Source organism: Canis lupus, chromosome 6, assembly GCF_048164855.1.
Source record: "Canis lupus baileyi chromosome 6, mCanLup2.hap1, whole genome shotgun sequence".
Lineage (NCBI taxonomy): Eukaryota > Metazoa > Chordata > Mammalia > Carnivora > Canidae > Canis > Canis lupus.
The window spans coordinates 25,577,170-25,589,607 of NC_132843.1; the positions used below are offsets into that span (position 1 = coordinate 25,577,170).

At 34.2% G+C, this 12,438-nt stretch overlaps 1 protein-coding gene and 1 pseudogene across 15 annotated transcripts in view; one reads left to right on the forward strand and one right to left on the reverse strand.

Moving 5' to 3' along the window:
• NOL4 (nucleolar protein 4) overlaps nt 1–12,438 on the reverse strand; it is a 521,978-nt gene that overhangs the window by 124,959 nt on the left and 384,581 nt on the right. The gene's annotated exons all lie outside the window — the stretch shown is intronic.
• Nucleotides 2,196–2,391, forward strand: LOC140635124 (guanine nucleotide-binding protein G(I)/G(S)/G(O) subunit gamma-10 pseudogene; annotated as a pseudogene).

Genomic DNA, 12,438 nt, shown 5'->3' on the forward strand with positions numbered 1-12,438 from the left:
TCCAGGAGGCACAGAGAACTCCCATCAAATCAACAAAAGCAGGCCACACCAAGACATAATATAGTTAAATTTGCAAAATATAAAGAAAAAAACCTAAAAGCAACAAGACAAAAGAAGTCCCTAACTTACAAAAGATAACAAAATAAGATGAGCATATCTCTCCACAGAAATTTGACAGGCAAGAAGAGAGTGGCAATGGTATATTGATAAGATGCTGAGCAGAGAAAATATGCAGCCAAGACTTCTATCCAGTGAGGCTATCATTCAGAATAGAGAGGTAAAGAGTTTCTCAAACAAAAACTAAAGGAGTTCATGACCACTAAATTAGCCCCGCAAGAAATTCTTAAGGAGGCTCTTGGAGTGGGAAAGAAAGATCAAAAGCAATAAAGACTAGAAAGGAACAGAGAAAATCTCCAAAAACAATGACAAAACAAGTAATAAAATGGCACTAAACACATATCAATAACTACTCTGAAATGTAAAATTGGACTAAATGATTCAATCAGCAAACATCAGGTATCAGAATAGATAAAAACAAGCAAAATCCATCTATATGCTGCTTCCAAGAGACTAATTTTAGAACAGAAGATACCTTAGGGTTGAAAGTGAGGGGATGGAGAAACATTTACCATGCAAATGGATATCAAAAGAAAGCTGGAGCAGCAACACTTACATCAGGTGAACTAGATCTAAACCAAAGATTTTAACAAGAGTTGAAAAGGTGCTATATCATATATGATATAGCATATATGCTATATATGCTATATCATATATCTCTGTTATGATATAGCACAACAGAGAGATCTATCTACCAAAAAGATCAAATAATTGTATATATTTATGTCCCCAACTTGGGAGCACCCGAATACATAAAGCAATTGGTAACAAACATAAAGGAACTCACTGATAATAATATAATAATAGTAGGGAACTTTAACACACCACTTACATCAATGCACAATCATCTAAGCAGAAAATCAATAATAGTGTCTTTGAATGACACACTGGACCAGATGGACTTATCAGATATATTCAGAACGTTTCATCCTAAAGCAGCAGAATACACATTCTTTTCAAGTGCACATGGAACATTCTCCAGAATAGATCACATACTGGGTCACAAGTCAGGCCTCAACAAGTTCAAAAAGATTGAGAGCATACCATACATATTTTCTGAACACAGCGCTGTGAAACTTGAAGTGAAATACAAGAAAAAATTTGGAAAGACCACAAACACATGGATATTAAAGAACATCTTACTAAAAAATGAATGGATCAACAAAGAAATTAAAGAATAAATTAAAAAATACATGGAAACAAATGAAAATGGAAATACGATGACCCCAAATCTTTGGGATAGAGCTAAAGTGGTCAAAAACAGATGCATATAGCAATACAGGCCTACCCCAAGAAGAAAAAATCTCAAATACACAACCTAACCTTACACCTAAAGAAGCTAGAAAAAGAACAACAAATGAAGTTGAAAGCCAGCATAAGCAGGGAAATAATATAAATTAGAGCAGAAACAAACTATATAGAAACAAACAAAAAACCCAGAATGATGAAACCAGAAGCTGGTTCTTTGAAAAAATTAATAAAATTGATAAATCCTGGGGCACCTGGGTGGCTCAGTCTGTTAGGTGTCTGCCTCCAGCTCATGTCATATCAGGGTCCTAGGATCCAGCCCCACATTAGGCTCTCTGCTCCGCAGGTAGCCTGCTTCTCCCTTTCCCTCTGCCCCTTTCCCCTGCTCATGCGCTCTCTCTCTCTCTCTCTTAAATAAATAAATAAATAAATAAATAAATAAATAAATAATAAATAAATAGATAAATATCTTATTAAAAAATTGATAAATCCAGGAAAAATTTGTTAAATCCCTACCCAGACTTACCATAAAGAAAAGACTCAAATAAATAAAATCACAGATGAGAAAGGAGAAATCACAACCAACACCACATAAATACAATCATAAGAAAATATTATGAAAACCTATATGCCAACACACTGGACAATCTGGAAGAAATGGATAAATTCCTAGAAACATGTAAAATACCAAGCTGAAACAGGAAGAAATAGAAAACCTGAACAGACCAATAACCAGCAAATAAACTGAAGCAGTAATCAAAACTCTCCCAACAGCCTCGTGGCTTCTGCAGTCCAGCTCCCCTGCCCTAGAGCCCAGTGCCACTGCTGCCATGTCTTCCAGGGTCAGCCTAAAGGCCATGCAGCACCTAGTGGAGCAGCTCAAGCTAGAGGCCAGTGTAGAGAAGATCAAGGTCTTGCAGACAGCTGCAGAGTTTCAAGAGTACTGACTTCAGAGATGCCCTGCTGGCAGGTATTTCAGCTGGAAGCAATTGCTTCCAGAACCCCAGATTCTGTGCCTTATTCTAAAGGCTATAGGGAAGAAATTCACTGAGGAATGCTTTTAAGCATGAAGTGATGAAAAACTGTCTCCAGGTCTCAAGAGAACATTTTTCTCCAGCCAAATGATTTCTAGATATTTCAGACCTTTCCTGTAGCCTGCTCCTAAAGCCAAAATTCTACCCAAATTGATGAGTTTCTACTTAGATAAGGAAACTCATTTTAGGAGTAGACTAAGTAATAATGTCCTGACTCTTTTGGCAAAGTGTTTTTATATATAAGACAAATAAAATGTTCCCCCCAAATACACCTGTTTCTACACCTGGAATATTTGTTTTGTTTACTGGATGTTTATATTTTGAGAAGGAAAATATTTTTGTTAAAAAATTGAATATTTGTAATTTGTTGTTTCTAAGGTTTTTATACCATAACAAAACTTGTTCTTTTCTCACAGATCTAGTTTTTAAAGATAAACAAGTATAAAACTGGAAAAAGAATAGGCTTTATTAATCAAAGGATGTCTAGATTTCTCTGAGAATATTGTTTTATTTGTAACTATAAACATGGGAGTTATTTCTTAGCAAACTTGTTTGGAAAGATTCATGTTGTGTTGTGTGTTAGATTGCCTCATCATATGTATGAAGCAGATTTGGTCTTTCTTAAGTTCCTCTATTTTATGGTTGTGGTTGTACTTAAAAAAAAAAAAAAGAACCACATCGTTTCATATCTTTTTAAGGAAAAGATTTAGTTATGTATTCTAGAGAGAGCACACATGCACAAGGGGGGGGGGGGGAGGGCCAGAGGGAGGAGGGAGGGAGGAAGAGAGAGAGAGAGAGAATATCTTAAGCAGATTCTAAACTGAGTATGGAGTCCAATGGAGGGTTCAATCTCACAACCCTGAGATTGTGACTTCAGCTGAAATAAAGAGCCTTACACTTTGACTGAGCCACCCTGGCACGACTATTTCATGCCCCCCCCTTTCCCCCGCTCCTATTTCATGGCTTAAAAAAAAATGTTTAAATGTGATTTCAGAACATTGCAATGATTAAAAACCAAATAATGTGAAAAATACTACAACCTAAATTAATTCTTAATGTCACAAGTGTTTTACTTTGATGATGTCTCTTCAATTTAATCTCAGATGCATTTTTTAAAAATTTTAGGAAAGAGTTATTGAACACTCATAAGAGCAGAGTGGAGAGGAGCAGAGAGAAAAGGAGAGATAGAATCTTAAGTAGGATCCACACTCAGTGCAGAACCTGACCTGGGGCTTAATCTCATGACCCTGAGATCAAAACTAGAGCCAAAATCAAGAGTTGGATGCTCAAATGACTGAGCCACCCAGGCGCCCCTAATTTGGGATACTTTTAAAAGGATACTTTCTGTTTGTAATAATCTTTGATGACTTTGGAAATAAAACTTCTGCTTAATTAAAAAAAAAAATCTCCCAACAAACAAAAGTCCAGGGCCATATGGTTTCACAGGGAAATTATACCAAACATTTAAAGAAGAGTTAGTACCTATTCTTCTCAAACTATTCCAAAAATTAGAAATGGAAGGAAAGCTTACAAATTCATTCTACAAGGCCATAATTACCCTGATTCCAAAACCAGACAAAGATGTCACTAAAGTAAGAGAACTACGGGACAATATCCCATATGAACATGGATATAAAAGTTTCCAATAAGATACTAGGGAAGTAAAATCTGACAGCACATTAAAAGAATCATTTACCATGATCAAGTGGGATTTATTCCTGGGTTGTGAGGGTGGTTCCATATCCACAAATCAATCACATTAATAAAAGAAAGAATAAGAACCATAATAGTCTTTCAATAGATACATAAAAAGCATTTGACAAAATATAGTATCAATTCTTGATAAAAACCCTTAAAGCAGGGTTAGAGAGAACATACCTCATTATTATAAAAGTCATATACAAAAAAACTAACAGTTAATATCATCCTCAATAGGGAAAAACTGAGAACTTTTCCTCTATGGACAGGAACAAGATAGCATGTCCACTCTCACCATTATTTAACATAGTACTGGAAGTCCTATCCTCACCAATCACAAAATAAAAAGAAATAAAAGGCATCCAAATCAGTAAGGAGGAAGTCAAACATTCACTATTTGCAGACAACTGACATGCTATGTAGAAAACCTGAAAGACTCCACCAAAAAAAATGCTAGAATTGACACATGAATTCAGTAAAGTTGTAGGATACAAACTCAATATACAGAAATCTGTATATACATCAATAATGTTTCTATACATCAATAATGAAGTAGCAGATAGAGAAATCAATGAACCAATCCCATTTACAATTGCGCCAAAACCCACAGATACCTACAAATAAACTTAACAAAAGAGGTAAAAAATCTGTACCTTGAAAACTATAGAACACTTATGAAAGGAATTGAAGATGACACAAAGAAGCGAAAAAAATATTCCATGCTCATGGACTAGAAGAACAAATACTGTTAAAATGTCTATACTACCCAAATTTAATGCTCCATATCAAAATACCACTAGCATTTTTCACAGAGCTAGAACAAACAATACTAAAAATTGTATGGAACCATAAAAGACCCTGAATATCCAAAGCCATCTTGAAAAAGCAAAGCAAAGCTGAAAGCATCACAATTCCTAGACTTCAAGTTATATGACAAAGCTATAGCAATCAAGACAGTATGGTGCTGGCACAAAAATAAACACATAGATCAGTAGAACAGAACAGAAAACCCAGAAATGGACCCACAATTATATGGTCAACTAATCTTCAACAGAGCAGGAAAGAATATCCAATGGAAGACAGTCTCTTCAACAAATAGTGTTGGGAAAATTGGACAGCTACATGCAGAAGAATGAAATTGGACCACTTTCTTACACTATACACAAAAAATAAATTTGAAATGGATGAAAGACCTAAATATGAGATAGAAAACCATCAAAATCCTAGAGAATACGAGGCATTATCATCTTTGCCATCAGCTGTGGAAACTTCTTTCTAGACACAGCTCCTGAGGCAAGGGAAACAAAAGTAAAAATAAACTATTGGGCTTCATCAAGATAAAAAGTTTCTGCATAGTAAAGGACACAACCCAACTAAAATAAAACTTTTCAAATGGGAGAAGATATATGTAATAAAGGGTTAGTATCCAAAATCTATAAATAACTTATCTAAATCAAAACCCCAAATCCAGTTAAGAAATGGGCAGAACACAATGCCCTTCTACAGATGAAGGGCTAAAGAAGATGTGGGATATATACACAATGGAATATTACGCAGTCATCAGAAAGGCTGAATATCTACCATTTACACTGACATAGATGGAACTGGAGGGTCTTATGCTGAGTGAAATAAGTCAATCAGAGAAAGACAATTATCATATGGTCTCATTCATTTGTGTAATATAAATAGTGAAAGGGACCATAAAGGAAAGGGGGAAACTGAGTGGGGAAAAGTTAGAGGGGAACACAAACCATGAGAGACTCCTAACTCTGAAACAAACAAAGGGTTGCAGAAGGGGAGGTGAGTGGGGTATTAGGATAACTGGGTAATGGCATTAAGAAGGGCACCTGATGAGATGAGCACTGGGTGTTATACAATATGTTGGCAAACTGAATTTAAATAGAATTTAAAAAAAAGAAATGGGCAGAAGATATGAATAGACATTTTTTCAAAGAAGACATACAGATGGCTAACAGATGAAAAGATGTTCCACATCACTCATCACAGGGACATACAAATTAAAACTACAGTTAGATATCACCTCACATCTGTTTGAATGGCTAAAATTAACACAGGAAACAACAGATGTTGGTGAGGATGTGGCCAAAGGGGAACCCTCTTACACTGTTGGTGGGAATGCAAATTGGTGCCGCCACTCTGGAAAAACGGTATGGAGGTTCCTCAAAAGTTAAAAATAGAACTACCGTATGACCCAGCAATTGTACAACTACGTATTTACCCAAAGGATACAAAAATACTGATTTGAAAATATTGATGTTTATAGCAGCAGCATTATCAACAATGGCCAAATTATGGAAAGAGCCAAATATTCATCAATTGATAAATGAATAAAGTAGTGTGTGCGTGTGTATGTGTGTGTATATGTATATATATATGTGTGTGTGTGTGTATGTGTGTGTATGTATATATATATATATACACACGTACACATATGTGGAAAACTACTCAGCTATCAAAAGGAATGAAATCCTGCCATTTGCAAGGATGTGAATAGGACTAGTGTATTATGCTAAGCAAAATAACTCAATCAGAAAAAGACAAATATCATATGGTTTTACTCCTACATGGAATTCTAAAAAATAAATGAAACAAATGAACATAGTGGAGGAAAAAGAGAGGCAAACCATAAAACAGACCCTTAAAAGAAACTGAGGGTTGCTAGAGGGGTGGGGGAGGATGGGTAAAATGGGTGGTGGGTATTATGAGGAGCACTGGGTATCATAGTGAGTGAGTGATAAACCACAAAATTATATTACTGAAACTAATATTATACTATATGCTAACAGGAATTTAAATAAAAACTTGAAACTACAACCAAAAAAAAAAAAAAAAGCCTATGGAAAGAGCAAAAAAATAAAAATAAAAAATAAATAAGCAATACTCACCTTTCTCAAACTATTCCAAACAAATAGTAGAGGAAGTAATGCTTCCAAATTCTAACTAGGATTACCCGGACACCAAAATCTGATAGGCATAGGTTTATCTATGAATATAGATATAAAAATACTAATATATATATATATATATATAAATACTCAAAAAATATTAGCAAATTGATTTCTACAATATATTAAAAGGATTGTTCATAATGATCAAGTGAGATTTATTCTAGGGATGAAAAATGGTTCCATATTTGCAAATCAATCAACGTGATACACCATAGTAACAAAATGAATGAATTAACAAAAATCATGAAATCATCTCAACAGATGCAGAAAAAGCATGTGATAAAATTCACCATCTGCTCATGCTAAAAATCTCTCACTAAAGTACATTTGGAAGAAACATTTATCAACATAATAAAAGCCATATATGAAAAACCCACAGCTAACATCATACTCAATGGTGAAAAACTGAACGCTTTTCCTCAAAGATCAGGAACAAAGCACAGATGTCTGCTCTTAGCCCATTTATTCAACATAGTACTGGAAGTCCTAGCTAGAGTACTACAGCTACATCTAATAGAGCTAATAAATGAATTCAGTAAATTTGTGGGATAAAAAATTGATGTACAGTTATCTGTTGCATTTTTATGCACTAATAATGAAATATCAGAAAAATAATTTATGAAAACAATCCCATTTACAATGTTATCAAAAATTAAATATTTTGGGATAAATTTAACCAAGGAGATAAAAGATCTAGTATAATAAAATGGTTGTTTCATTCTTTTGAATGTAGCTATGCAGGTTTCCCAGCACCATATATTGAAGAGACTGTCTTATCCCTATCATCTGTTTTGTACTCCTTTATCATAGATTAATTTACCTTGAAAGAATGTATTCTGGAGTTTCTATTCTGTTTAGGTGAACTATGTGTCTATTTTTGTGTTTTGTTTACTATAGCTTCATAGTAGTTTTAAACCTGGGATTGTGTTACTTCCAGCTTTGTTCTTCTTTTTCAAGATGTCTTTCATTATTTCAGGGTCTTTAGTGGATACATACAATTTTGGGATTATTTGTTCTAGTTCTGTGAAAAATATTATTGGTATCTTATAGGGATTACATTTAACATTTAGATCACTTTGGGTAGTATGGGCATTTTAACAATATTCTTCCAATCCATGAATATGGTATGTCTTTTTCTATTTATGTCAGCTTCAATTCATCAGTGTCTCAGTTTTCTCAGTATAGATCTTTCATGTAATACCTGAAACTTTAAAACTTCTAAAAGAAAACATAGTCAATAAATTCTTAGACATCAGTCTTAGCAATATTTTTCTGCATGTCTCCTCAGGCAAGAGAAGCAAAAGCAAAAATAAACAAGACTATATAAAACCAAAAAAGCTTTTTTACATTGAAAGGAACCATCAATACAACAAAAAGGCAACGTAATGAAAGGAAGAGTATATTTGTAAATGATATATCCAATAAGGGATTCATATCCAAATTATATAAAGAACTCCTACAACTCAACATCAAACAATTCTATTAAAATTGGGCAGAGGACATAAGTAGACATTTTCCCAAAGGCGACACACAGATAGATGGCCAAGAGGAACATAAGAAGATGCTCAACATCACTAATCATCAGGGAAATGTAAATTAAAACCACAATGAGCTATTATCTCACACCTGTTAGAATGGCCAGTATCAAAAAGACAGGAAATAATAATTGTGGTGAAAAGGGAAACCTCATGTACTGTTGATGGGTAGGTAAATTGGTGTAAACACTATGAAAAACTATATGGAGGCTCCTCAAAAAAATTAAAAATAGAAATATTATATGATTCAGTAATTTCACTTCTGGGTATTTATATAAAAAAAAGAGGACACTAAATTCAAAAAGATACATGCACCCCCATGTTTATTGCAACATTATTTATAATAGCCAAGGTATGAAGGCAACCACCTGAGTATCCACTAATAGAAGAAAGGACAAAGAAGACATAGTATGTACACACACACACACACACACACACACACACAAATGGAATATACTCCTCCATAATAAAAAATAAAATCTAGCCATTTGTTATGACATGAATGTATCTAGAAGGTATTATGCTAAGTGAAATAAGACTGAGGAAGACAAATACCATACAATTTCACTTATATATGGAATCTAAAAAGAACAAATGAACAACAATGAAAAAACAGAAACAGACTCAAATTCAAAGAACCTGTGGTTGTCAGAGGTGGTGGGTGGAGGGATGGGCAAAATAGGTTAAAGGGATAAGAAGGACAAACTTTCAGTTCTAAAACAACTCAGAGGGATACAAAGTATAGCATAAAGAGTATAGTCCATAATGTTGTTATAACGTTATTTGGTAACAGATGATAACTACACTTACTGTGGTGAGAATTTCAAAATGTATACAATTTTCAAATCACTGTGTTGTACACCTGAAACTAATATTTTCTATCAGTAATGCTTCAAGTTAAAAAAAAAGGGGGTTGTTAAAACAGATTGCTATACCTCATACAGTAGGTCTGGGGTGGAACCCAAAAATCAGAATTTCTAATACATATCCAAGTAATGCAGATGTAGCTAGTCCTACTCTGTTTGGGCTGCTATAACAAAAATACTACAGATGAGTGACTTAAACAACAAACATTTATTTTTCGGAGGGCTGGACATTGGGAAGTCCAAGATCAAGGTGCCAGCAGATTTGATGTCTGATGAGGCCTGCTTCCTGGTTCACAGATAGCAATCTTTTCCCACAGCAGAAGGGGAATGCTCTGGGTTTTTAAAGAAGGGTATTAGTCCCATTTATGAGGGTTCCACCCTCATGACCTAATCACCTCTCCAAAGTCCCACCTCTTAGTATCATATTGAGGGCTAAGATTTCAACACAAAAATTTCAGAAGGACACAAACATTCATTTCAGAAAACTACAAGTCTGGGGAACACACTTTGAGAAGCTAGTGCATTTTTACTTTCTTCAAATGTAATCCAAATAACCATCACCATCATGGGCTCCATGAAATCTTCATAACCTTTAAGATTTTCAAATATTTTTTTTCTTTTTAAGATATCTATACATTTTATAAACCCCAGTACATAATGTCTTTCTTGTTCAAAATAGTTATAAGCAAAATAGTATATGTGAGGGGATCCCTGGTGGCTCAGCGGTTTAGCGCCTGCTTTTGGCCCAGAGCATGATCCTGGAGTCCCGGGATCAAGTCCCACATCGGGCTCCCGGCAAGGAGCCTGCTTCTCCCTCTGCCTGTGTCTCTGCCTCTCTCTCTCTCTCTCTCTCTATGTCTATCATGAATAAATAAATTTTAAAAATCTTAAAAAAAACAGTATATGTGACCTTTAGTTTTCAAATAAACTGGGCAACATATCTTATCACATTGACACTTCAATTTTTTCCATAAAATGTAAAGAATTTATTTTTGTCAATGGACTTTTGAATCTCTTTAAATAGCATTTGATTGAAATTTAAGAGAAAAAAACACTTTTTAAAATTAAAATGTTAAAAAAATTTTTTTAATGTTTTGAATGGAATCAATTCATCTTAAAATCCCATAATGAAATCACAGGATTTATCAAAGTCAAAATGAAACTGCTGCTGACATTCATGTGTTGTTACCCTAACAAATTGTGCTTTTATTTTTTATTTTTTTTCAAATTGTGCTTTTATTATTGTAATCTTTCCTTTGTTATGTTGTTTCCTTTTAGGAAGGGTCTTGAATCTCATCTCTCTCTCATTATTTTCAACATCATTATTTTTGTCACTCTTTTTCTTATTTTTATAATTTTGACATCAGAATTTAGCAACAGTTTTTGACATGCTGACATTTTGGAGCTTCTGCCAATCTTTCTCTTTTGGGCTTTTTTACTAGAAGACTTCTTTTCCTTTATACATGAACTGTGGAATGATCAAGAATTCTGAAAATGTAAAAATTATAATTAAGACATACACATTTCTAAGTCACTTCCATGTTATTTTGAGCTACATAACTATATTATCACATTGTCCTTCTACCATATACATTGAAGTTCTTGATGAATCTATATATAGTTTTGCTGTTAGAAATCATTTCTTCAAGCTAATTCAGCCTGTCTATGGCAACTTTGCTATTTCTTCTGGAACTTCCAAGTCTCATCTGGACAGATTGTATGCTTGATGCAGTATGCTAAGGTCCAATTTGATAAGTGAGATGCACACAAGTACCTTTGCCTATAGATACATTAGCTATTCTCAGATCTGCTACAGGGTTGTGTCATATAAAAAATTTTCATGGGATTCCCATAAAACAGAAAAAAATATATAGTAGGCTTATTGAGTATATTCTTCAAAGGACATTAATTTTGACTAATTCTCAGTAAGAAGAAAATCTTTCATTTTATATATGTGATGATTAGAAGAAAGTTCAATATTTTAAACTGTGGCTGCAGACAACTCAACCTTTGTTTCTCCTGGGTCCATTTCCCATATAGTTCTGGTACCAAGGATGACAGTACATGTTCACCTCAGAATCTGTGGCTGTAAACACCATGTGGACTAATGTCAGGACAGTTGATATTAGGATTATTCCTGGGAGGGCTCCCTATGCTGGCATACAGTAACTCAAGTGCACCCAGAAGTGATGGTAAATTTCTTCTTTTCCTCCATTGTTTTATAGATGGTCTTTTAGGTATGGTAACTTTATAGTGATCAAATAAAAAAACAAAAGGCCAGATCTGATTTCTGAGCAGACATAAACAGATTAGTCATACAAGAAAGCTTAACTTAGCTTATTTTGCAAGATTAACTTGACGTGGGTCATTATTTTGCTTATGTCTCTGAAAATCATAGTGAAACTTAAACTAGCCCCCAAAATTGGTATGAAATAATCACTAACCAATTTCCTCATTTACAAAAATTCTAATAGTATAACCAATCACTATGAATACAGTCACTGTCTCCTCACTACATAAGCTGCTTTTTAACAATATACCTACCCCTGAGCCTCATTCTATGTTTTAAGTGCTCACAGTTTATAAACTGTCTTTTTGGTATGTTCACAGTAAACTTTTACTAATTATTAGTTTAGTGGTTCAAGTTCATTTCTGAATTATTGGCAATAGTTTAACCTAGTTATTTTAAGATGAGACCATGATGAAATGAAATGGAGAAAATTAATGAACATACCTTGAGATCCTAGATTTGAAACCTGTTATAATAAAATAAAACTTTTTGGTAATTTCAAGTTTTTATTTAAATTCTAGTTATTCTGGGACACCTAGGTGGCTCAGTGGTTGAGTGTCTGCCCTTGGCTGAGGTTGTGATCCCAGGGTGCTGGGATCAAGTCCTGATCAGGCTCCCTCTGGGGAACCTGCTTCCTCGGCCTATGTCTCTGCCTCTTTCTCAGTGTCTTTCATGAATAAA